At 38.3% G+C, this 26323-nt stretch overlaps 1 protein-coding gene and 1 long non-coding RNA gene across 3 annotated transcripts in view; both read left to right on the forward strand.

Annotated features, from left to right (window-relative positions):
• The first annotated feature begins 365 nt into the window (after nucleotides 1-365).
• Nucleotides 366-26323, forward strand: part of DISP1 (dispatched RND transporter family member 1) — a 219877-nt gene continuing 193919 nt past the window's right edge. For both annotated transcript variants that reach the window (XM_065938388.1, XM_065938387.1), the window contains exon 1: nucleotides 366-534. The gene's annotated coding sequence lies outside the window, so the exon portion shown is untranslated. The remainder of the gene's footprint in view (nucleotides 535-26323) is intronic.
• LOC136170007 (uncharacterized) lies at nucleotides 15371-25605 on the forward strand. Its single transcript, XR_010663478.1, has 3 exons — nucleotides 15371-15448; nucleotides 17777-17887; nucleotides 18499-25605. It is a non-coding gene; the product is annotated as an uncharacterized lncRNA (long non-coding RNA).

Consider the following 26323-nt stretch of genomic DNA (forward strand, 5'->3'; position numbering starts at 1 on the left):
CTTGTGGTGTTATTCATCTCTGTTTATATTTATGTCAATTTTCAACTAGATTGTGGGGTCAGGGTCTGAGTCATCTTGTTCCTCCTGGGGCGTCAGCAAGAACAGCCCCTTGGTCAAGTGATTGCAGGTGCGTTGGCTCATCGGCTGTAAAGAGAAGCTGCAAGGAGAAAGACTTTCGGCGCCTTGGCCCTTCACAGTAAGCCTTTTTTCTCTAGGCTGGGTGCCTACGACCTCTGTTAACCCCCAGCGAATCCTCTTGACGTTCTGGCTAGACCCCACGGTGCGGTCTTTGCCCGCCGGCCGGCGGGGAGCGGGTGGGGCGGGACTTCCGCTCCCGCTCGCGAATGCCTTCCGGCGCGAGGCGGAAGCCCGGCTCCGGTCCAGGTCGGAGCCGGAGAGTCCCCAGGCACTTGTCTCCTCAGTGGATGCTTCTCGGCGCCTTCGCCGCCGCCCCGCGTCGCGGGACGCGGAAACCGGATAGGGACGGGAGAATCGGGACCCCCCGCGCGGGCAGAGAGAGAACGGTGACCCCAGGTTTGAGGGAGGGGACTAGAATTGGGGGTCGGGGACCGGGGGCGGGGAACTCTGAGGGCAGCCGTGAGGGTCTGGGGAGGGAGGCACTCGGGACCCTGAGGCCGGTGAGGCCCTGAGAAGGGGAGGGGGAGTGGCGGGTGACACTGGGCTGGAGGCGTCTCGGAGGAAGACTGTCCCCCTTGGGGGAGTGTCCCGGGACTTGGCAGACCGTCTGTGAGGGTGGCATGAGTTGGCAAAGGTTGGCTTGCTGAGGAGGCTTGAGAGCAAGGAGTCAGTCCTTCTCTGAGGGTCATAGGTGAGAAGGACTCTTGACCTAACGGATCAGAGGGATGATCAGACCGCCTATTGGATGCTGAACTGCTGTTGCCTCATTTGCAATTAATACTGGTTTACTGATGCGGCTTTTTTTTTTTTTTTTTTTTTAACTCTTGTGAATTTCGGGGAAGAATTTACATTTCCAGGGAAAACTTGAACTCTTCCGCACCCAGGTTCAGCTTATGTTGCATTTCTTTGTCAAATAGATAGTGCTTGAAAGTTATTCTCATACCAGCACGCCAGCCAAAGTTTTCATTTTGGAATCTTTCCTACCTTGCAGAGTTTAGGTTGTATTATTTCCTTTATCATGCAGTCAGCTTCTAAATGCGTTTAGTGATAATTACAGTGATAATTACATGGAAAGCCAGTGCAGTCACGTTGTCAGTTACTGTTCATTGTTTCTCTGCTTAACTTTGTAATGTATTTTTACTAAAAGTTATCCTGTTGTGTTTAGTTTTTGAGTAGCAGTTCCCATGGATTTACTGTTACTTTTTATTTCAGCTACAAGGAAAACATGTATTTTCCATGGGTAGATTTTTAAAAAGTATTGATAACCCAAGATCTGATGTTATATACACATTACCATATTTAGTTTTCCTTATTGGCGATTGTGTAGTGTGTGGGCTTGCTTTTATCATTACCAGAGGTAATTATTATTAATTTTAGTTATTGTCTGCATTTTATTTATGTCTTATTGACTGCACTTAATATGTACTTCCTAATCTAAATCATTATAGTGTCTCACTTCTGTGTAGTTACAAAGACTGTTTTAGCTTTAGGTAATGGCAAATTTTGTATTTTTGTCATAAACTGGGCAAGGTACCTAGGGAGAGCATTGTCCTTAGTGGAGGGTGATATCTGATGATTGAGTCTTTTGCTTGTTTCAAGCAGTTTATATTTCAAATGTTAACATTAAAAAAAATTTTTTTAAATCTACAGTATTGGTTTGTAGATCTTTTAGATCTGATTTAGTGGTTTTTACTTGAATTACTTGCGCTAATTCAAGTAAACTTGAACAATTTATGTTTATTGATGGCTTGGTGTCTTGCTAGCTTGTAAACTCTTTTCCTTGGCTTTAATGAGGCGTAATTGACAAATCAAAATTGCATATACTTGAGGTGTACAATGTGATAACTTAATATGCACATATATTGCAAAATGATTATCACAGTCAAACTAATTAACAAACCATCACTTCACATAGTTACTAATTTCTCTCTTTCGTTTTGTGGTAAGAACACTTAAGATGTACTCTTTTAATAAATTTGAAGTGTACAACATAGTATTCTTAAGCTAAACTTTTGATGGCCTTGAAAATCTATGCTTGTGTAAGATTGTTGTCGGAGAACGCAAGGGCACCCCACTCCAGTACTCTTGCCTGGAAAATCCCATGGACAGAGGAGCCTGGTAGGCTGCAGTCCATGGGGTCCTGAAGAGTCGGATGACTGAGCGACTTCACTTTCACTGTTCACTTTCATGCATTGGAGAAGGAAATGGCAACCCACTCCAGTGTTCTTGCCTGGAGAATCCCAGGGATGGAGGAGCCTGGTGGGCTGCCGTCTATGGGGTCGCACAGAGTTGGACATGACTGAAGCGACTTAAGCAGCAGCAGCAAGATTGTTATAACTTCATGTGTTTAGGGGCAAACCTGAAACTTTCAAGTGGAAGGCATTACGTAAACAAGCCTGTAGGTTCTTAGACATTAGTTCATAGGAGAGGAAGTGCTCACTTTTGAAACACAAGAGTCCTGCCTTTGTAGCAAGTTTCTAGTTATGTATCTGAATAGTATGTTTGAAATTTGATTGCTTTGTGTTCTGGATTATCTTTGGAATTTTTATCTTTTGTTCTAATGTTGAGTAAATTTTTTAGCCTTCTCTAGATAAATTCTAAGTATTGTTTTGTAGGATTTAGATGTATTTTACAATTTAACCAATAATGGCATTTTAAAAAAAATCAGGGTGTGGCAAATTACTCGTTATTCTTATGATTTTACTATTTTTTATTTCTGCTACACTGAAACATGTATCTGTGCATTGGAAGAACTGTTAAAACAGCTATAATCAAAACTCCCTTGATATACACATGCTAGCATGTTTCTTTTTAATCACCAGTTTGTAATACGTGAAGTAGCTTGTTATATTGAGTTTTTTGATTCTGTACTCTGATTGGGCTTTCTTGGTGGCTCAGTGCTGAAGAACCTGTCTGCCAATGCAGAAGATGTGGGTTCGATCCCTGAGTGGGTAAGATCCCCTGCAGAAGGAAATGGCAACCCACTCCAGTATTCTTGCCTGGGAAATCCCATCAACAGAGGAGCCTGGAGGGCTACAGCATAGGATTGCAAAGAGTTGGACATGACTTAGTGACTAAACAACCACAAGAACTCTCTGGTTATCAATTTTATGATTATGTAGTCCATTCTCAGTTATCTGCATACCCTAGTTGGCAGCCATTCCCTGCCTTCTGATGGAGTCAGGAGGATTTGTTACAGCCGAGGAGCACAGCTTTGAACAGGGAGATACCAAGCAGAGTGTTGATCTGCTGATTTTACCATCCAGCTGTGCATTGCCTTTGATGCAGGCCCTTGGCAAGATTAACTGAGGCATAGTCGACTCCTTTTACAATCTCTTTCTGTCCTTTTTCTTTCGCTGAGTTAGACCTTTTTTATCATAGTGACTAAGATGACATGGCCCTCCATATGATGTAAGGGGAACAGAGTGGCCGAAAGGACTGCAGCTATGTTAGTAGAGCCTTGTTCATTCTGCTGCGTCTGAGCCCATAAATCTTGGCAAATTTTCCAGCCTCCAGGCATTAGGTTATGGCTGTGAACCACTTGTTTACATTATTGTTGTTTGAAAAATAGTTTTAATGCTAAATCATAATTGATTGAGGTGATATATAGAGACTACTTAGTTCTGCTTGAGAGAGGCATCGCATTAGATTTTATATGAGCTTTTCTATTAAAGTGATAATGATATGCCTCACAGTTACAAATATTGTGGAAACTACACTCATTGCTTTTAGTATTTGTTGTTCTTATTATTAGTTTTTGTTTTTGTTTTGAGATCCCAAGGTAAAGAAAAACTATTGGATAAAAGATTTGGGCAGAGGTTGAAGAGGCTGACTATTATTATTGGTGACATGTTAAGGGTAATGTTTGAAGCTGTCTGCAGTGGTTGGAAGGAGTGTCTAAACATTAAGGTTGTTTCATATTGCCAGTGCCTGGTGATGATAAGAAGCAGAAAGACTTTTAGTTGCATTTATTATTGTTTTAAAATACCCTGCAGACAGTGTGCTCCCTCATTGCCTGTAGTGGGCAGGGAAAAAAAATCCCTTTCATCTCTCCCACCTCTGTGAGAATGACCTGGCAGAGGCTGGGAAGTCAAAGTTTATATGGTAATTAGGAGTGTTGGAGAGGTTTAAGGGAAGGGTTGAAGGTTCAAGAAGTGTCAGTTGCTTAGTCCTGTCCAACTCTTTGCGATCCCATGGACTGTAGCCCACCAGGCTCTGCTAGTCCATGGGATTCTCCAGGCAAGACAAGAGGGAGACGATATATATGTATGTGTGTCTATGTGTGAAAGTCACTCAGTAGTATTTGACTCTATGCTACCCCATGGACTATACAGTCCATGGAATTCTCCGGGCCAGAAAACGAGTGGGTTGCCCTTCTCTTCTCTAGATACATGTACGCAGGCGTGCACGTGCGCGCGCGCACACACACACACACACACACACAATTTTGATTCGCATTGTTATATGGCATAAACCAACACAACATTGTAAAGCAATTATTCTCTAATTAAAAAACAAACTAAAAAGACATGTGAATAAAAAACAAATATTGAGGTTTATTTGCAAAATTGAGAGGAAGTTATAAGCATTGGGATTGATGAGAACACTGTAGATGCCAGAAGACCAAGCACTATTTATGAGTGAACTTGTGTTAATTACAGCAGACAAGGGAGGGCAGCCCCTACGAAGTGACACATAATCAAGTTATAGACTTTCCCACAAAAACTAGTAAGATAAGCAGTAACAGTCAATTAGTCAACTCCTAATATTTTAAACCTAAATGATGACTATTTCATAGTAATTGAATAAAGTTGCAGAAATAGAAATAGTACAGGGAACCACCTGTATACTGTTTACTCAGATTCACCTGTTTTTAACATTTTACCTTATTTGCTTTATCACTTAAATAAGAACACTTTTGATGAAAGTAGAAAGCTCATATAAAACATGCTCCCAAGTACAACTGTTAACTTTATTTCTTTTCCTAATAAAGTTATTTATTGGTTCTAACTCTCTGAGTTCTAGAGCTGGAAAGGACCTTGGGAAATAATCTGATTGACTCCCTTAAGGGTATTAAATGTTGACCAATCCAGGACAAGTAGGTTTTGAGTTCTAAACCTCTATAGCCTCTTCCAGGGTCTTATCATCCTGACATGTTGGATTCGTTTCATTTGATCTCAAAAAAAGCAAGTAAAATGTTATTCTCTAGATCTGCCTGTAGTCTCGCTTGCAACCATTTAAGTCCACCTCTTCTGAATCTCATTTCTTTTTCCTATAGAAAACAGCTGAATTGCATTCTTTAGAAGAACACAAAACTTATTCTATAATAAGTACCTTGTTACTTTTCTTTGTATAAGACTCTCTTTTCCTTGAGGTTTCTACCCATAACATGCTTTCTGTCTCTCTAGTTAAATCACAAGGTCTGAACTTGGTTGATTTTATAAGATAATATGTTTTTCATATCCTTTTTAAAGGAGGTGAACAGAGCTTAGAAGAGTCTGACTAATGTAGAATAATAACAATGATAAGTTATGTATAAATTATTTAGATAGTGCTTTTCTTATTTGGTCCTTTGATCCTTGGGGCAGGAGAGGTGGTATCCTTAGTTCAGAGGTAGAAAAACTTGAACTACAGAAAGGTTCACTGACTAGCTAGGCTGGGCTGGAACTGGGATGCAGCTATTCAACATTTTTGAATGAAAATACTGCACTTGTACAACTGATTTTTAAATTGAGATGCGTGACTTTACACTTGCTTCCTATTAAATTTTATCCTGCCTGTGTTTCAGTTATTCACCATTTTAAATGAAAAGTCTTCCAACCCTAAATCCAGTTCTCTTTTCCACTGCATCTCACTTTGAGGTCCTTACATACTATGAATTTTAAAATGTACCTTAAAATCACTTGGCTGTCTTTATTTCTTCTCTCCTTTCTCTAACATAACTTGCTACTAGGGAAATAAAGTGTCTGTTGACTCAGCTTGTACTTTTTCTTCTGCACTTGAAAGAATATCATTGCAGAATTGGATGAACCTGTAACAGTCCCTTAATCCATTCTTCTACTTTATTTGGGTACCCTGGTAACACTTCTTATCCCAGAGGACTTTAGGCCCTTGCCCGAATACATAGAGTGACTAGGTAGGTGTTCGCTTCCTTTTTATGCAACAGATCCAAATTACCTATCGTGTGTGTTTTTTTTAAATCTAGTTGGTTTTAGTCGTAGAGAAACACAGAAGAACTATTTCCTCTTTGTTATATAAAGTTTTGTCACATATTTAAAATAACTATGTCTTATTATCTCTTCTTCAGGTTAAATAATGCGAATATCTAGATCTCTCACTATCCCAATTGTCTTATTCTGGATGCAGTAGATTGTCAGTATTCTGAAAATTCAGCTTCCATCACTGTCTGCACTAGTTTAGGTGTCTGATCAAGGCAGCAAATAGTAGAACTGTTAATTTCCTGTAAAGTGGATCATACTCTTTTTGTCCAAAATTGTGTTGATATACAAGTAGACACATCTTGCTCTTATATTAAGCATTTGGTAAGCCAAAGCCCCCTAGATTTCTGCAGGAGGAACTCTCTGTTAGTGTGGTCCTTGTACCTGTAGAGCTGATTTTTAAATTGAAATGCATGACTTTACACTTACTCTCTATTTAATTTTATCCTACCTGTGTTTTAGCTATTCAGCATTTTAGCTTATAAAGATGTATATTGGTCTCAATATTCTTGTTTGCACATTAGCCATCCTTTTCAGCTTTGTCCTCTCTATTTATAAGACTTATTCCTCAGAGATTGTGTTGAGTCAGGGCTGGCTTTGGGCTGTTTGTGGCTAAGTAGCTAATACACCTTGTAGGATTAGAAGTGGGTCATATAGGAAGTTTTCTGCAGAGAAATGTGAGAAGTGCTAGTTCCCTGGACCTGGTTGCCTTATTCCCTGGGAGACCCAAGAATTACTTATAGACCATTTCAAAGCCTTGCCGTTTTTTTCCTCTTCCTTCCACTCACTTTTACATGCATGTCTCTGAAAAATAGAAAAATAACTAAATCATTGAAATTATGTTCTAACATGCCTGTCTGTCTTAGCTCTCAAAACTGAATGTCACCGCTTAACTTAGAATAGTTGGAAACTTGGTTTAAAGAAAGTATCTGGGACCCTCCCTTACTTATGTTTACTGTGTTACTTTGAGATTCAGTCTTTGAAGTACTTAAAGACCATGGGCTCTTACTTACACTCTAGGGCTTCCCTGGTGGCTCCATGTTAAGAATCCACTTGCCAATGCGGGAAATGCAGGTTCCATCCCTGGGTTGGGAAGATCCCTTGGAGAAGGAATGTGAGCTCACTCCAGTAGTCTTGTCTGGAAAAATCCCAAGGACAGAGGAGCCTGGTGGGCTACAGTCCATGCGGTCGCAAAGAGTCTGACATGACTTAGCCACTGAACATGAGCATGATTCACACTCTAAGACTTAAAACTGCCATGAACTATAAAAAGGTTTTTAAAGAGAGACTTGTACTTGGAAACAGTAATTAACGTTCTTAGAAACTAGGCTTGCAGTTGGCCTTAGTCCATTATATATGTGTGTGTATAATATGTAGACTTATATGGAGATTATTTCCACTTTCAGTCAATGTCAAGCCTTTAAATTTTTAATCTAGTAATCTCTTACACAGACAGTGCAGATACTGAATGTTTCTGCCCTCTTGAATGCTGTTCTAGAGCTGTTCTGTGCAGAACAAGAGACAGCTCTCAATAACATAATTGAATGGAAAATGGACTGGCTTAGAGTAGAATCTGTCTGATGCTCAAGGGCAGTTGCCTCGGTGATGACTGGGTTCTTTCATTGACTCTGTAACACTGCCAGTTCTCTTCACAATTGGTTGGAAATAATCACAGTGACAGCTCCAGTGTGCTGGAGCACTTAGGTCCTAAGATGTTTCTTGTCTATTTAATACAGCAGGGGAGAGGAGATACAGAAACTGCACCTACTTTGAGAGGTCTGTGTTTTTCTGTAAAAATGACTTCAGCTAGCCAGTGAAAGTTGTATTTAAACTCTTGAAACACGTTAGATTTGTTTCAAAATTGTGGGCAAGATTGGTGTTTTGTTAGTGAAATTTGGTACAAAGATTTCATTAGTTTAGACCAGTGGTTCTTAACCTGGCAGAGCCAATGCTCTGTTTTTAAAACAAATGTTTTGTAGTCCCCCCTTTATTATGCTGAAGTGAATTCATAGATATATTGTAACTACTTGCAAACCTGGCTGCAAAGAAATGAACATAATGTTCTAACTGTAATATAAAGGAGAAATAAAAATAAAGTCATTAAATATATTTTGCAAAACGTGTATGCTCTATACATAGCAAGTGGTTAACTTTGTTACCTGTGTCTGGAATTATTGTGACTGAAATAAGTAAAAATTCAGGTTTATTCAGATAAATCGTACTTACAGACACTGAATTATATTGCAGTCATTGAGATGATTTTCCAAAATGTTGAATTAACTCTTGGCAAAATTCAGAAAAGAATTAAATACAGTCTTGCCTTGACTTTCAGAGCAGTTACATTTTGGGTGAGCCTATGTGTTATTAAAAATGTGAAAAGGAGAATTCCTATTTGTATGTTCAATGGAGTTACAGTCTAGACTTAGGTAATTTAAATGGGTTTCACATCCACGTCTGTTTCTGTGGGATATTAAAAGCCGAGGAGGATGCAGGATCACCTTTGGCGTACAGCAGTGCCTCTAATTCCTCAGCGTGCCTCAGTGGCCCCGTCAGTGTCAAAACCAAGAAATGTTCACGCAAACTTTCGAAACATCCTGTAGGGTTTAAAATTAAACCATATTATTTTTTAGCTTCATAAGCTTAAAGGAAGCCAGTTTCTTTTCAGTGTGTGTGTGTGTGTGTGTGTGTGTGCGTATAGAACTATCTTTTTAGATTAGGGATAACAAATATGTTTTAACGTCACAGTTCTGGTTCATTGGTGATGGTTGCCTTGAGCATTGTATTAAACATTCTGAAGCAAAGTCCAACCTCAATAGGAAATAGTATTGTGATTGATTAGTCATGTCTGCCCTAGGTAGAAGGGGAAACAGCTGCATGGACAGCTGCCACATATCCCATCACAAGATAGCTCAATATATCTTCACCCACTGGGTACCAGTACTCCCATCTTATGGGATTTGGGAACATGTGGGGAAGGTTTTGGTTGTCATAGTGATGGATGTGTATTTGTGACTGTTCATGAAACCAGGAATACTAAATGACCTACAGTGCCCTCCATAGTTCTACACTGTTGGAAAATATCCTATCCAAAAAGCATGAAGTCACTTATTGAGGAATAACCAATCTAGCTTGGAAAACAGTTCATTTATAGAACCTATTCTGAACCAGATGGTCACTGGCGTTGGATATAGAGATATCTTGGCATTGAATGGGAGTTTGCCATGTGATCTTCAGGGTCTTTTCTAGCTCCTTGATTTCATGTGCATAAATCAGAGGCTAGCAAACTATGGTCCACAGGCCAAATCTGGCCTGTTTTAGTAAATCAAGTTTTATTGGAATATCAGCCATACTCATTCATTTATGTACTGTCATTGGCTGCCTTGGGCAGAGTTGAGTAGTTGTTGCCAATGAGACTTTATGGCCTGCAAGACCTGAATACTACTTACCTTTTACAGAAAAAAATTTATAGGTACCTAGAATCAGTAACATTTTTTGAATGGAACCAGCATATGAACTGATATTTCTAAATATGCCATTCTTATGTCTTTAGTAGTTTCTGTGTATCCTGGGATTCTAAAATCTTTTTCTATGTCAGTGTACCATGACAGGCTAACTAGTTGATGGATCAACAATAAAACTTAGAGCTAGAAAATTCCCAGCTTGATTCTGCAAATATACCTCAATAAAGTACTGCAAAGTCTGCTACTTCCCTTTGCCTGATTCCTTAGTCTTTAAAACTGGACTGGTAAGTGACTTTCTTCAGCCATGTTATATAATGGCTAGTTATGAAACTCTTTGAAGGCCATGAAAATGAGAAAAAAAATTGAATCTCAGAATTTTCTGAAATCAGTTTTCGGAACCTAACAGTTCAATGTGGAAAACATCACATTCTTTTTCTTCCTATGTATTTTAATAAAGCAAAGGACAGTGAGATAATCGTTGCAGTAACATTCTGAATACTTATTTAAAATGCTTTAATATTTTAAAGAGGTTAGAAGAAACAGACATCTGTTAATTCTTACTTAAAAAAGAAAATACTAGTTGGAGTATTTAGTATGTTAGTATAGCAGTCAGGGTTCTCGAGAGAAACAAAACCACTCTCATTTGCAGTGCATATGTGTGTTTTTTAAAAAGGGATTTGTTTTTGTGAATTGACTCATGACCTTGTGGGGGGGAGCAAGTTCAAAATTTGTAGGAAAGTCTGCCAGATTTAAGGTCAAGTTGATGCTTCAGTATTGAGATAGGATTCTTTCTCTGGAAAAACTCGGTTTTTACTCTTAAGCCCTTCGACTGATTAGATGTGTTCCACCCACATTATCAAGGGTAATCTTCTTTACTTAAAGTCAACTTACTGTAGATATTAACTACATCTACATAATACCTTTACAGTAACACCTAAATTAATGTTTGATTAAGTGACTGGGTACTATAACCTAGCAAAGTTGATGGATAAGACTAATCTTCACAGTTAGTATTTGGAATACTTTTGGTGTATTAAACAAATAATGTGGTATATGAAATGTTGCAGTGGTGATTAGTTAATAGGAGAGTGTGTATGCTCATAGCCTAGTAGTCTTTAAGGGATTACCCGGATTTTCAGTGATGGGTCAAATAAAGAATGGAAAATGGACACTTTAATCAACCTTGTCACCCTTTGAAATTTAAGTTTTTCTCTGTTTTTGTGGTTTTAATATGTTGTATATTAATTTTTTAAAATGTAAGATGCCTTAAGTAATTTTAATCATTTCATATAAATTTTTCTGTTTTTACAAGTTAATGGCTTTTGGTAGCCTTTTTATAGGAAAAAAAAGATAGATCTAGGAATCAGTCTTGGACTTATTTAGTCTAATTCCCTTCATTAACAGTTGAGAAACTAGTCCTGGAAAAGTGGAGTAATTTACCCTGGTAACATATCCTACAGTAAAAGAACCAAGATTAGAAGCCAGATCTATCCAGATCTGGTTTCCAATCCAGGGCCTTTTCTGCCACCAGAATGGTTACAGTTAAATGATGCTAATCATGGGCAGGTTTTCTGAAGAGAAAGTGATTTTGAGTCTTATTTAAGGGAGTGAATATGAGTTACTAGTTAAGAGAATAGTGGTGGAATTCATGCCATTCAGTCACACTGAAAGGAGGGGAAGGGCAGAGAGAAGTGTGATACTGTAAGATATTTACAATTGGACAACACACCCACTTGGGGCACACAGTGGCATGAGATACCCCTGGGGCTTGAAGAGATTTTACTAGGAAATACAATCCAGGCTAGCCATTGGATGACTCACAGGGGATATTCCAAAGGATCTTAAGAGTAGGTAACACATGGACCAAGATAAGTTACTGAAAGCTCTCTTTGTTGAGGAGGTTGAGAACAGAGAAACATGTAGCTGTTGAAACTCAAGTGCTCTCTATAAACCCGCACAGGGAAAGGGTTTGGAATTCCTCCAGGAGGGAATTTTAAGGACCTTGTGGCATAGAGAAAAGTTGTAGGATGTAAAGGGATCCTTTAGAAGGTTGCCAGGTTTCAGGTATAATCTGAGCTTCCTTTTCTGTAAAATAATAGTACCTGATGCACAAAGTTGTTATAAGGAGTAAAGGGGATACTGTGTGTAACGTGCTTAGCATAACGTCTGGCACATAGTATTCGGTAAACAATAGCATTTATTTTATTATGTCATAGCAATTGGCTGAGGGTCTAGAGTGAGATCCTTTTTTCCCAGCTTCCTTTATTCTTTATGTCTCCTCCATAGCTCTTTACCGTGCCTTTTCCCCCCTCAAGTATGTTTTAATTTCTTTGTTTTTAATTAGAGGATAAATGCTTTACAATATTGTGTTGGATTCTGCCATATATTGGCATGAATCAGTCAAAGGTATATGTGTGTCCCCTCCGTCCTGAACCTCCCTCGCACCTCCCACCCCATCACACCCCTCTAGGTTGTCGCAGAGCACCAGATTTGAGCTGCCTGCATCCTACGGCAAGTTTCCACTGGCTGTATCTGCTGTCCGTAAGGTAATGTATGTGCTTCAGTGCTGCGCTCTCAGTTTGTCTCACCCTCTCCTCCCTCCCCTGTCCACAAGTCTGTTCTCTTTGTCTGCATCTCCATTGCTGCCCTGTAGATAGGTTCATCAGTACCACCTTTCTAGATTCCATATATATGCATTAATATATGATATTATCCTTTCAACAAAGGAGAAACTTATATTAAAAGACAGAAATGAAGCACTAGGGAACTCTTCAGCATGCTTTTTGTTTCAGGCTTCTTACTTCCGGACAGGTGCATGTCTCTGACTGTGTTTAGTACTTCTCTAGCTCTGTGATCCTCAGGCTAGCTCTCTTTTGAATAAACTGTGCACTTTTTTGAGGGGACCATATTTCAGTTTCAAAATTCCATCTCATCAAAATAAAAGGATGTACTTTTCTAACAGCACTATCTCCAATTAACTTTGTTGCCTCTCCCCCGCCCAACATTCTTTGGAATTTAACTGTGAAGATATGATTGGGAAGGGAAGTGGAAAGTACGATTTTGGAGTAACTTCTCGCTTTCCTCTTCAGAGGGTTATTTCATTTAGTTTTGGGAAAAAAGTGAACTACTTGATGGGTGTCAACTCCAAAGATAACTGGTTAAAAAAAAAAAGGAATTTTCTATGTTAATTGTGTGTTAAGATAGAAAAACACTTAAGAGTGTAGACTCAGTGGTAGTCAAGTGACAGATCTTTTTTTAGTGTGTAGGCTTTTGGGTTTTTTTGTTTGTTTTTTGGCTGTGTCTTAGGGCATACAGGATCTTAGTTCCTTGACCAGGGATTGAACTTGTGCCCCCTGAAGTGGAAGCACAAGGTCATAATCACTGGACCATCAGGGAAGTCCCATGGGCTAAATATGAGGCTTAGAGTATCTATCTCAACTTTACTGCGACTGTTTCTGAACCAGACCTGGAAACCATTGCACTAGTGTTCAGAGGTTGGTAAAGTTTACACTTAATCGGAGTGAATTAGTATGTTATCATTCGAAGGAACCTTGCAGTGCTTGAAGATCTGTTAAAGAAGTGTTCTTTCTTGGAACCCTTAGAGGTGAAAGAGAGGTTCTGTGCACAATTTTGTATGCTAGGCTTTTAAATTTAAACTGAGAAATTTGTTCTATGTGTACATTAATAAGCAAAGGAGTTCAGAAAAGCTTGAAAGAGGCCTTTAAGGAGAAGTGAATTTGACTCTTTCTTTCTAGTGATCCCTATTTTTCCCCCCAAAGATGCAACTAAATAAACATTACTTTTTTAGTGATTTTTGATTTTTCTGTAGTTTGATCATAAGATAGAACAGCTTCCTATTTTCAGGCCCCAGTGTTTCAAATTGTATGGTATTCTGTTTCATAGTCCTACAGTTGATAAGTATTGGTGGTCTATAGTAGCATTTGGTCAGTGAGACATGCTGGTAATTATTGTCTCAAAAAAGTAAGTGCTGTGTTGATCATTAGTGTTTGCTCTCTGATACACACTCTTCTGCAGTTTCTTCCTTTCTTGGCTGTTATTTCCTCCATTGGATAATGACGCTTTCTCATCTCACAAGTGCCCTATGCATTCATAACACTTGTTTTTCTTTCTTTTGTCCTTTAAATTTCTCCTCCAAATGAAATCTCCGTTTCTCTCATAACTGATAGCTAATGTGTAATTATTTGATTAAGTTAATTCAGAGTAGGAGTGGAGTGATTGATAGACCTAATCACAAGGTATATTATGTAAGTTAGATGTATTTTAAAGTGAAATTTATGAAACTAAGCAAAAAAACCTGTCAACTCAGAGAAATAGCAGATGGTTTCATATTTAGAGATGACGTGTTTGCTTTATTACTTCTGACTTCCTTTTTTTTTTTCTGATTCCCAATTTCTGTGAGAACATATTTCTTCCCTCCAGAAATTGAGAAAGAATAAGAGGAAGAGACAAGATGTTTGACAAATAGGTATAGCTACTTCTTGACTCTTTTCCTTCTCCAGGCCTTCCCTCTGTACTGTCACTCTATGTTTTTGTTTGTTTAGTTAGATCCTCTTCTTGTGAAATATAACTCATCTTTTAGTTCAGGTTCCTGTCTTCCAGCTTGTCAAAAGAAATTCTACTTATTTAAATGTTGTCAAATTATGTGTTTGTCTATGAAACTTATGATTTTACTTTGTTTTTCAGAACAGTTTTAAGTGACATGATGAATTTTTTCCATCAAGGAGTAAAAGTCACTACTAAGTGTGTCCTGTTGTTGAAAATGTCTCTAATAATATTAGTCTCTATACATTGATAATGTTTTCAATACTATATGCCAGGTGCTACACTGGGCATTTAATATATATTATATTCAATCCTCATAACAACCTTTATATAAGGTAAATATTTATATTTCCCTTTTAGAGATGAGGGAAGTTTGGAGAAAGTAAATCATTTGTATAAGTTTATACTACTTGTATGGAGAAGGCAGTGGCACCCCACTCCAGTGCTCTTGCCTGGCAAATCCCATGGATGGAGGAGCCTGGTAGGCTGCAGTTCATGGGGTCGCTAGGAGTTGGACACGACTGAGCGACTTCACTTTCACTTTTCACTTTCATGCATTGGAGAAGGAAATGGCAACCCACTCCCATGTTCTTGCCTGGAGAATCTCAGAGACGGGGGAGCCTGGTGGGCTGCTGTCTATGGGGTCGCACAGAGTCGGACACGACTGAAGTGACTTAGCAGCAGCAGCAACAGCACACTACTTGTAAATGGTGGAACTAATTTTAAAACCCATCTGCTTTTGGTTGTACACTATTTTCCTCTGCATTTGAAAAGCACCTTAAATATTTTGGTGCCTATACCTACAGTACTTTTTAGAGAGTATGAGCAGCATGTTGAGTCTAGAATTTTTTTGTTTTGTATATCCATCAACTCCTGAAAGTGTTTTATGATTCATTTGTTCCACTTTAAACTTTTATTAATACAATGAGTTTATAACTGACAAATGTGTGTTTTTTTGTTGTTGTTCCTCAAGGATGGTACTATAATTAATGTAGCATCTAGCATAAAGAAGTAAATGCCTAATATTTGCTGCATGAATAGAAACAACAACGAAAAGAGACGTGACAGGTAATATGAGGGGGTATTCATGTAAAAATTCATTTCTTTTGGAATGTGAGCAGGAACATTCCTCATATTACAGCATGCTGCAGGGCAGGGTTAGAATCCAAGCTTTGATTAAAATCATCCAAACTCTTTTATTTCTTTGCTTTACAACCACAGATTTTTGCAGGCTGAAAAAAATAATGGAGAGAGTAATGATGAAATACATTTCCATCTGCTGCAAAAAAAACAATAAAACGACATTTAGACAGTTTCATTTTTTTTTAAACCTAGATTAAAAAGGCTGCTTTGAAATGAAGAGTAAATTAGTGGCTACCTAATAAGTAGTTACTACGTTCCTGTGCTGGAAGCCTGTTCAGGTGATACTGAAGATGGCGGCTGCCAGTTAATAGTTCTGTCTCAAATAGTTTCTCCCTTGGGGATAGTATAAGCATTCAAGCATTCTTGAGAAACTTTCCTTTTCATCCCCAATTGAGAGGTTTTAGATAAAGGTGTTATCTTCCCTGAACTACTTAGGTTTTCTTAGGCTGTCAAGGTCAAAAGCAAAACAAACATTTAGAGTTATCTGCAGTAGATCATTTTCCTCACTGGAACAAGAGAGAATGAAGCTGTTTTGAATAGCTACTATCTCGAATATATTCTCGCCAGTCACTAGAGCTGTCAGGGGTTAGGGGGGCATATTGAATTGGTGTGTTTACAGAACACTTGATGGTTCTTGATTCTTTTAGACGTTGTATGGTTTATCATGGTCGCCCCTCAAGATCGCTTTAGCAGCAATATATTGTTGTTTAGTTGCTAAGTTGTGCCCGACTCTTTTGTGACCCCATGGGCTTCCATGGTGGCTCAGATGGTAAAGGATCTGCCTGCAGTACAGGAGAACATATTTAATCCCTGAGTCGGGAAGATCCCCTGGAGGAGGAAATGGCACCCCACTCCAGTATTCTTGCCTGGGAAATCTGGTGGACTGAGGATCCTGTTGGGGTACAATTCATGGGGTCGCAAAGTGAGCGGACATGACTGAGCGACCTAACACTTTCACTTTATTTCACTTCCACTGTAGCCCACCAGACTCCTCTGTCCATGGGATTTCCCAGGCAAGAATACTGGAGTGGGGTGCCATTTCCTTATCCAGGGGATCTTTGCAACCCAGGGATTGAATCCTGGAACCCGTGTCTCCTGAACTGCAGATGGATTCTTTACCACTGAGCCACCTGAGAAGCAGCAGTATAGTGTAGAAGAAATTCATTAGTCACTTAATACTATAATCTAATTATTAGTAATTAGATCTCTGAGCTCAAGTGAGTAGATTAGTAGTCACCTTTATGCTTTACTAATTTTTAATGATTTAATTTGTGGTTCTTTGGTGTTGGCTTCCAGGTTACTATATTTGCTGAATGTTGTATGATGGGCATTAGGATTATCTACTCCCATCAAGGAGTGAGAACATAATTTCTTAATTTAACTCCTTCAGGTGATTTTTTGACACCTCTGCTAGTGTGGTGTTACAAAGCAGTTTTAGATAGAGGATAGTAGTTATACAACTAGCTAATAATAAATATCTACTGTGTGCCAATCATTGTACTCAGTATTTTACACCTGTTATCTAATTTAATCCTCATTGCAATTTTATTAAGGACCGTTATTATGCCAACTTCATAGATACAGAAATTGAGTCATTATATGGAGGCTAAATAGCTTGTGACACAGGAATTAGAGGTGGGATTTGAATGGGGGCAACCTGACTTCAGGGCTTTAGCCCTTAATTGCTCTACTGTATAGCAAGTTGATACCTTCTGTTTTATACATAACAACTCTATTATTAAGATTTCTACTTGTAAAATTCTCCTGTGTTGTTTCCTATTAGAGTTTGTGTATACAGATTTTCCACTTCTATTCTTATAAAACTTTCATCTTTAGTTTTAGAGGTTGCCAGTTGGTTTCCTGCAAAGCTTTTAAAGTTTTTACCATTTTTATTCCAGGTAAGAGAGTTGTGTCACCTTGCTGTTAGACATATGTGCTTTAAAGTTGGCGATAGTCAATCCTTTGTCTCAGTAGAAATGAACAGTTAAAGTACTTATACTTTATTTTGAATTAGAAAACTTTATGGGTAGATTTGCCATTTTAAGTTTATCTTAGACACATGTAGAAGTTCATTTTTATTCTGTAAATGTGCAGATGGGGAACTTCTGGAATCATCTTTATGCTAAAGAGAAAAAGAATCCTCTCAGAATTCAAAAATTGGTCATGCTGAATTTAAAAAGTGAGTGGGAGTATGGATAATCCATACAACAATTTCATTGTTGAATGAAAAGTTTTTCACTTTTTTGTCCTTAGTGTCAACCCTTGTTAACACTGTTATTGGGAAATACTTGACTAAGCTTTTACTGAAGACTTTAACTTTGGGAGCACGCTATCTAATCCATGAAATAATCTTCATGCAACAAGGTATTTTATTTTATTTTGGGATTACGTGCTCATTCTCAATTTCAACAAATTGTAATTAACGAAAGTGAGTTACACATCTTTGAGGTGACATAATTAATAGCCATTTTTTTTTCTCCCAGCAAGTTGTGGATAGGAAGAGTAGGTAGCTATTTAATAAAGCAGCCACTGGATTTTCTTTGCCTTATATGAAGTTTTAACCTTTGCCTTTTGCTATTAAAAAGGTATTTGCTTCAGGTTGAACTTAATCTTTCTTTGAAAACCTAAATATGTTTAAGCATAGTTTTGAAGCATTAATAAACTGGTGGTACTTACACATAATATGATTTTATTTGGAAGCTTTTTAGTCTGGAATAAGGAGGGAGTATAACAGAAAGCCAAGGAAGCAAGGATGACAGTTCTATATAATAGTTGTGGAATTCATGATTAAAATGTCTCATTTAGTCTGAAACAATGACCTGCTTATTAGTGAATGTACTTCAGTGTCATGAAAAGAAGGGAAAGGAAAAAGGTATTTATGCATCTTTATGGCAGGCACTGTGCTACTGTTGTATGTTTCCACAATAACTCAGGTCCTGGGTTTAATAACTTTTAGCTTTTATCTCTTTTTACAGATGAGGAAATGGAATTTTAAATAGATGATTTGACTGTGGTTGGAACTAATATTTGGCAGCGTTGGGATTCGAACTCAGGAATATCTTACTCTAAGGCGTGAATTCATATCCTGTGCTGTCTTTTTTGTTTCCCCTTGTTTTCTTATTCCATTTTTACCCTTCAACTCTGTTGGAAGTTTTCAGTTTTATTTCTTTTCTTTTATGGTTACCCTAAGAAATATTGATATATATACTTAACAAATTCTGAATGTGGATAGTATTTTTACTCTGTTCCTGAGCCCAACCAGTAATGCTGAAGAAGCTGAAGCTGAACAGTTCCATGAAGACCTACAAGACCTTCTAGAACTAACACCCAAAAAAGATGTGCTTTTCATAATAGAGGACTGGAATGCAAAGTAGGAAGTCAAGAAATACCTGGAGTAACAGGTCTTGGAGTACAGAATGAAGCAGGGCAAAGGCTAACAGCATTTTGCCAAGAGAACATGCTGGTCATAGCAAGCACCCTCTTCCAACAACACAAGAGAAGACTACACATGGACATCACCAGATGGTCAATATCAAAATCAGATTGATTATATTTTTTGCAGCCAAAGATGGAGAAGCTCTGTATAGTCAGCAAAAACAAGACCGGGAGCTGACTGTGGCTCAGATCATAAACTCCTTATTGCAAAATTCAGACTTAAATTGAAGAAAGTAGGGAAAACCACTAGACCATTCAGGTATGACCTCAATCAAATCCCTTAGGATTATATAGTGGAAGTGAGAAATAGATTCAAGGGATTGGATCTGACAGACAGAGTGTCTGAAGAGCTATGGACGGAGGGTCATGACACTGTACAGGAGACAAGGATCAAGGCCATTCCCAAGTAAAAGAAGTGCAAAAAGGCAAAATGGTTGTCTGAGGAGGCCTTCCAAATAGCTATAAAAAGAAGAGAAATGAAAGGCAAAAGAGAAAAGGAAAGATATACCCATTTGAAGGCAGAGTTCCAAAGAATAGCAAGGAGAGATAAGAAAGCCTTCCTCAGTGATCAGTGCAAAGAAATAGAGGAAAACAATAGAATGGGAAAGACTAGAGATCTCTTTAAGAAAATGAGAGATACCAAAGGAATATTTCATCCAAAGATGGCACAATAAAGGACAGAAATGGTATGAACCTAACAGAAGCAGAAGATACTAAGAAGAGGTGGCAAGAATACACAGAAAAACTATACAAAAAAGATCTTCACAACCCAGATAATCATGATGGTGTGATCACTCACCTAGAGCTGGATATCCTGGAATGCGAAGTCAAGTGGGCCTTAGGAAGCATCACTACGAACAAAGCTAATGGAGGTGATGGAATTCCAGTTGAGCTATTTCAAATCCTAAAAGATGATGCCGTGAAAGTGCTGCACTCAATATGCCAGCAAGTTTGGAAAACTCAACAATGGCCACAGGACTGGAAAAGGTCAGTTTTCATTCCAATCTCAAAGAAAGGCAATGCCAAAGAATGCTCAAACTACCGCACAGTTGCAGTCATCTCACATGCTAGTAAAGTAATGCTCAAAATTCTCCAAGCCAGGCTTCAACAGTACATGAACCGTGAACTGCCAGATGTTCAAGCTGGATTTTGAAAAGGCAGAGGAACCAGAGATCAAATTGCCAACATCTGCTGGATCATCAAAAAAGCAAGAGAGTTCCAGAAAAACATCTATTTCTGCTTTATTGACTGTGCCAAAGCCTTTGACTGTGTGGATTACAATAAACTGTGGAAAATTCTGAAAGAGATGGAAATACCAGACCACCTGACCTGCCTCTTGAGAAATCTGTATGCAGGTCAGGAAGCAACAGTTAGAACTGGACATAGAACAACAGGCTGGTTCCAAATAGGGAAAGGAGTATGTCAAGGCTGTATATTGTCACCCTGCTTATTTAACTTATATGCAGAGTATATCATGAGAAATGCTGGACTGAATGAAGCACAAGATGGGATCAAGATTGCCGGGAGAAATAGCAATAACCTCAGATATGCAGATAACACCACCCTTATGGCAGAAAGCAAAAAACTAAAGAGCCTCTTGATGAAAGTGAAAGAGGAGAGTGAAAAAGTTGGCTTAAAGCTTAACATTCAGAAAACTAAGATCATGGTATCCGGTCCCATCACTTCATGGCAAATAGATGGGGAAACAGTGAGAACAGTGACAGACTATTTTTTTGGGCTCCAAAACCACTGCAGAGGGCGACTACATCCATGAAATTAAAAGACAATTGCTCCTTGGAAGAAAAGTTATGACCAACCTAGACAGCATATTAAAAAGCAGAGTCATTACTTTGCCAACAAAGGTCTATCTAGTCAAAGCTATGGTTTGGTTTTTCCGGTAGTCATGTATAGATGTGAGAGTTGAACTATAAAGAAACCTGAGCACTGAAGAATTGATGCTTTTGAGCTGTGGTGTTGGAGAAGACTCTTGAGAGTCCCTTGGACTGTAAGGAGATCCAACCAGTCCATCCTAAAGGAGATCAGTCCTAGGTGTTCATTGGAAGGACTGATGCTGAAACGGAACCTCTAATACTTTGACCACCTGATAGGAAGAACTGACTCATTTGAAAAGACCCTGTTGCTGGGAAAGATTGAAGTTGGGAGGAGAAGGGGACAAGAGAGGATGAGATGGCTGGATGGCATCACTGACTCAATGGACATGAATTTGAGTAAACTCTGGGAGCTGGTGATGGACAGGGAGGCCTGGCGTGCTGCAGTCCATGGGGTCACAAAGAGTTGGACAGTACTGAGCAACTGAACTGAACTGACTGAACTGAGCAATAAAATCAGCCTCCTTCTGGTATAAATTATTTTTATTAGATGTTATAGTCCTGGTTCTTTTAACCACAGACATAACAGAATAACAGTGTTTAGATTTACCTGTATGCATTTGTCATTTCTTTCTCCTTCTGATCATATGCCTGTTCTTCATGCATATTAGCTGGAAGATGAATTGGTTTTTAGCCACCCCCCAATCAGGGTTCCCCCAGCTCCCTGGGCTTCAGTGTGGGAAGGCCCTAGCTCTCCACCTTGAATAGGCTCTTGAATTCTGCTTCCTGTTACCCTATTTCATATGGCTTCCTTACTTTCCTCAATCAGAAGAATTTTAAAATAATTGACTCTAGCATTTTTAGGTGATTTCCAACCATCAGGTCTACAGTGCCAGAAACAGAAGTTCATACTGTCATTGTGCTTGACTGGAGTGTTTAGCATTGACCCTGGGAGGTGGGGAGAGGACCTTTATTTTAGTCTACCATACCTATTCCTGCTGCTGCTGCTAAGTCGCTTCAGTCGTGTCCGACTCTGTGCAACCCCATAGACGGCAGCCCACCAGGCTCCCCCGTCTCTGGGATTCTCCAGGCAAGAACCCTGGAGTGGGCTGCCACTTCCTTCTCCAATGCATGAAAGTGAAAAGTGAAAGTGAAGTCGCTCAGTCGTGTCCGACTCTTTGTGACCCCATGAACTGCAGCCTACCAGGCTCCTCCATCCATGGGATTTTCCAGGCAAGAGTACTGGAGCGGGTTGCCCCTGCCTTCTCCGTACCTATTCCTAGCAACCGGCAAAAATATTTTATTGAGAGCATAAGAAAGAAACTGTTTGAGGGAGAATGATGGGATTCAGGACATTCTACCCTGCAAATGTGGCACCTTGACATATTGAATATTTTAAGCTGAAGGGGTTTGAGAAATGGCAGGTGCAGGTCCTAACCTTCCCCTAGGCAAGTCATACAACCCCTCAGTGTATGAGGTGTCCTCCATGTACACTAAGGAAAAGGGCATCCTTATCTCCTAAGACAGAGGAACACCAGAGAAATCTAAATGTACAATCCTTGCTAGGTTTTTCCCAGTTCACTACTCTTAGCTCATACAATTTTTTGTCCTATCATATTTTTCCATGATTCTTCTCTTCATCAAACTTGGTATAAAGGTGCAGGTTTAACCATTTCTTTGGTCTTGATTTCCTTGTGAAGGCTCCTGTGTCACATAAAAGTTAATTTGTATGTTTTTTCTTTTGTTCATCTGTCTTTTGTTACAGAGACCCAGCTGAGAACTTAGAGTGGTAGAGGGAAAAGATAGTTTTCCTCCCCTACAGTCTGATGACCAGGAAAGGATGACTGGGGCACCCTATTTGCTCCAGAAGCTGCAGATGAAATCTTGGGAAAACTGACAAAAGTCAGAGAAAAAAAGCAATTCTTAACCTGTCAGCACTCCCAGATCTGCATCTGTAGTGCTCAGTCAAGAGAGGAAGGTAAAAATGGCTTTGTCCATTCTTTTCCAGATTCAGATTAGCAGGAGAAAAACAATTGTAACAATTCGTTCTTTGAAGCTTGACTCTTGTGAATTTGTCCTCTAGTAGCTACTGATTATTAATCCTGTCTCTCTCAGGGACCTCTGTTCTCTTCCTTGTCTCCTTTTGTATCCTGAGAATTTGGCTTGGCTTTCCTCCTGCTGGGACATTCAGGTTGTTAAACCTATGTGAGTGGGCATCAGTTGTCAGATTGGAGGCACCTAGAATGTGAACAGTACCTAGAATGGGTTTCCCTGGTGGTTCAGATGGTAAAGAATCTGCCTATAACGCTGGAGACCTGGGTTCGATCCCTCGATGGGGAAGATCCCCTGGAGAAGGGAATGGCTACCCACTCCAGGATTCTTGCCGGGAGAATTCCATGGACAGAGGACGGGGTCGAGAAGAGTCAGACATGACTGAGCGACTAACACTTTCAGAATGTGGCTGGACAGAAATGCGGAATGCACCCGTTTGTGGGTAATGTCCTCCCCACCATTGCCAGTTCTTGGGCAGAGTAGGGGGTTGGGATCTTGGGAGGGCTGTATCTTCTGCACTCTCTTTGCGAAAGCCTCTTGTGTCCGTGATTGAGCCGTAACAGGCTCATTGGTGTTAAGTCATGAAAGGCTTAACAGTTTTGGGACACTTGAGATAGGCATACCTTTGGTTTTAAAAACAAAACAGAACAAAAAACATGCAAAATTTCCAAATATTTACTGTTTGCCTTATGTGATACCTGATTTAAAGATATTTGAAAGAATACATTTTTTTTTAAGAGTTTGTTGCCAGAAGTTGGCATAATTGAAAGCTTATATTCAGCACTTTATAGGAGTTTTTTGGTTTGTTTTTTAAAGTCCTTTCTGTTCTTCCTCTTTGATCTGCTCTTCACATGGGAACTTCTAAATTGAGTGAAACTCCCTTCTGGAACTCTTGCTGACTATATGTTCCACCAGCTTTGTCTAATTCACTTCTGATTGGCACAGTTTTGCTGAGGATGATTTAGAACTTTGCTGGCTTCTTTGGGAGACTTAAGATCTCCAACTGGCTCCTCTGAGACCTCTTTCTTCCTTTGCTTATGATTCTGTTGCCTCCTTTTCCCTCCTTCACTCTTCCAATTTCCTTTAATCCTTTGATAGATCCCTGTTCAAGCCCCTAGCTCTTCCACCCTTTATTTTTTCTCTGCCAGATATTTTCCATTCCAGCCCCTTAGTTACTTAAATTCTGGTCTCCTGCTCTCAGGGGACATAGGGTCCCCCCCAGAGTAACTGTCTGAGATTGAAAAGGAAAAAGGCTAATTGGATGGAGTATTTTATGTCAGATGAGCTTTGGAGACATCCAGACAGCTGCTCAATGTCTCCTCAATCACCTGCCTAAAATGTAGTTCACAGGCTGCATCAGAGTATATATCAGAGAAGGTGAAAATTTTAAAAGTCTTCTCCACAAATATTGTTAAAAAACATTAGCCCTCATACTGAGTAAGTTACCTCAACTGATCCCATTTGCCAGAAATAAAAATATAAAGTGAATAAAATCCAGTGATTTTTGTATTACTATGTCTTAACTGACACATGGCTAAAATTTTAGAATAAAAGTTATAAAATCTTTGTTTGCATTTATCTGTGTGTATATATATGTCTATGCGTGGATATTATGTATATGTACTATTTTTCTTTCTTTAAAAGATATTACCAAATTAATTTATAAAATCCCTTAAAGAAGTTCTGTTCGCATTGGCATAAAGATGAATGAACATTTATATAAACTAAGTATTCCTACAATTCTCAGGAATATAGAAATTAACCCCAACTTTAAAAAAAAATTAACCCAAACTTTTTAAAGTTTGCATTATCTAGGATACCCTATGGTAGATAAAGCTAGTTTTAATATTCTTGGTAAAATTAGAACAGGTATGTTCTCATAGTTTTCAGTATTAAATATAATGCAGAAGTACACTTTTTTTTCTACCTAGATTTACTAGTCAAACAAACCTGTATTAGATATTTAAGATTATGAAACTGTAAGTTCAATCTAACAGCAAAATATTAATAAAAATAAATTACTTGATGTATGTCTTGCACAACAGGTTAAAAATAAGAACAGCTGAAGGGAATCATGTTTAACTTTTTGGGTCTTTGTGATATTTTTTATATTTGCCTGTTTTATCAACAAGAAAAATAACTTAAAATGATGGCTAGCTTTGTTTAATGTCTCATGAAATTTTCATGAGCAACTCAGGCATAATTGTTAAGAATAAGTGAGTTAATGTAAGTAGGATAAAAGTTTATAAATGAAATTTTCAGTGATAATTATACTTTATAATATGTCTACTTAAGAATAATTTCCAAAATCTTTTTGGTAACTGAAAACCTTAGAGTGTACTAAGTTATGTTCAAATGATGGGTGTTCATTGAATATCTGATCATTTCCACGTAAGACAAAATACTGAAACTTTGGTTGCTGGATATAGCTTATCCTCTTTTGGGATCCTAAATTTTGTAGAGGCCAAGGATACTTCATTCTATTAGCAAACATCTTCTTTGCCACATGGAAAAACTGTACTAAGAGGAAGTATATGCCTCTAGAAATTGTGAAATGGCATATTTATAAATTTTCAAAACTACAGCAGAATGTTAGTATGAGGTAGGTAGTTCATAAATGCATGCTTTTTTATTAAGTTTTCACTGAAAAATAGAGTGACTAAGGATTAAAAATTTTTATCAATTATGTTAATGAAACTTCTAAGAATAATAAGGACAAAGAAAAAAAAACTCTGTAGCCAAAGTATAAAAGGAAAATAGGATGTGTTTCTGATAAGGAAAAAAATACACAGTATGAAGAATATTTTTGTTAAAGGGAAAGGAAAGTAATCTTATCCTAAAATAGAATGACTGGCTATTCCACAATGAGAAAGAAGAAAAGCATGGGACAAAAACATAGTTTATGTATAGAAAAAAAGCAGGAATGTAAAAGGTTTGAGGGAAAGGAATTTTATATGTGGTCAAGCTTCTAAGATTGAATAGATTTATTTATAAGTTAAAAATAAAAAGATAAGCCTTAATATCAAAAGTATACTGGGTGTAACTAGAATAACAACATTTTCTTTCTTTCTTACTGGTCTTCCCTTATTAAGAAATTGTTAAAAAATTTTTCTTTTTCTTTTAAGTGATCTGTTTGAAGAACCAAATTTTTCTGTCTTATCAGAATGATTTCCTGTACTTCACAGTTGTCTTTTTCAGATCTTTGATTACTTAAGATTAAAAAAGCTAAGGGTTTGTTGACTATATTATCTTCTGTATCTGCCTTTAAGATTTTTTATTGTCACTTCGGTTAAGTAGATAATTATTATTTTATAATTATCTTCATTCTTATTTAATCAACTGCTCAAACCTTTTGACATTTTGATAAAATTCCCCAAATCAAATTCTAACTAAGGTCTTTTTCTTTTTTTTCTTCACTTTAACTTTGGGGTTTCCCAGAGAGTCCTCAGAAAATCTCAAGTGTTGCTCAACTTGTTAAAGGAGA

Source organism: Muntiacus reevesi, chromosome 5, assembly GCF_963930625.1.
Source record: "Muntiacus reevesi chromosome 5, mMunRee1.1, whole genome shotgun sequence".
In the NCBI taxonomy this organism is placed as follows: domain Eukaryota; kingdom Metazoa; phylum Chordata; class Mammalia; order Artiodactyla; family Cervidae; genus Muntiacus; species Muntiacus reevesi.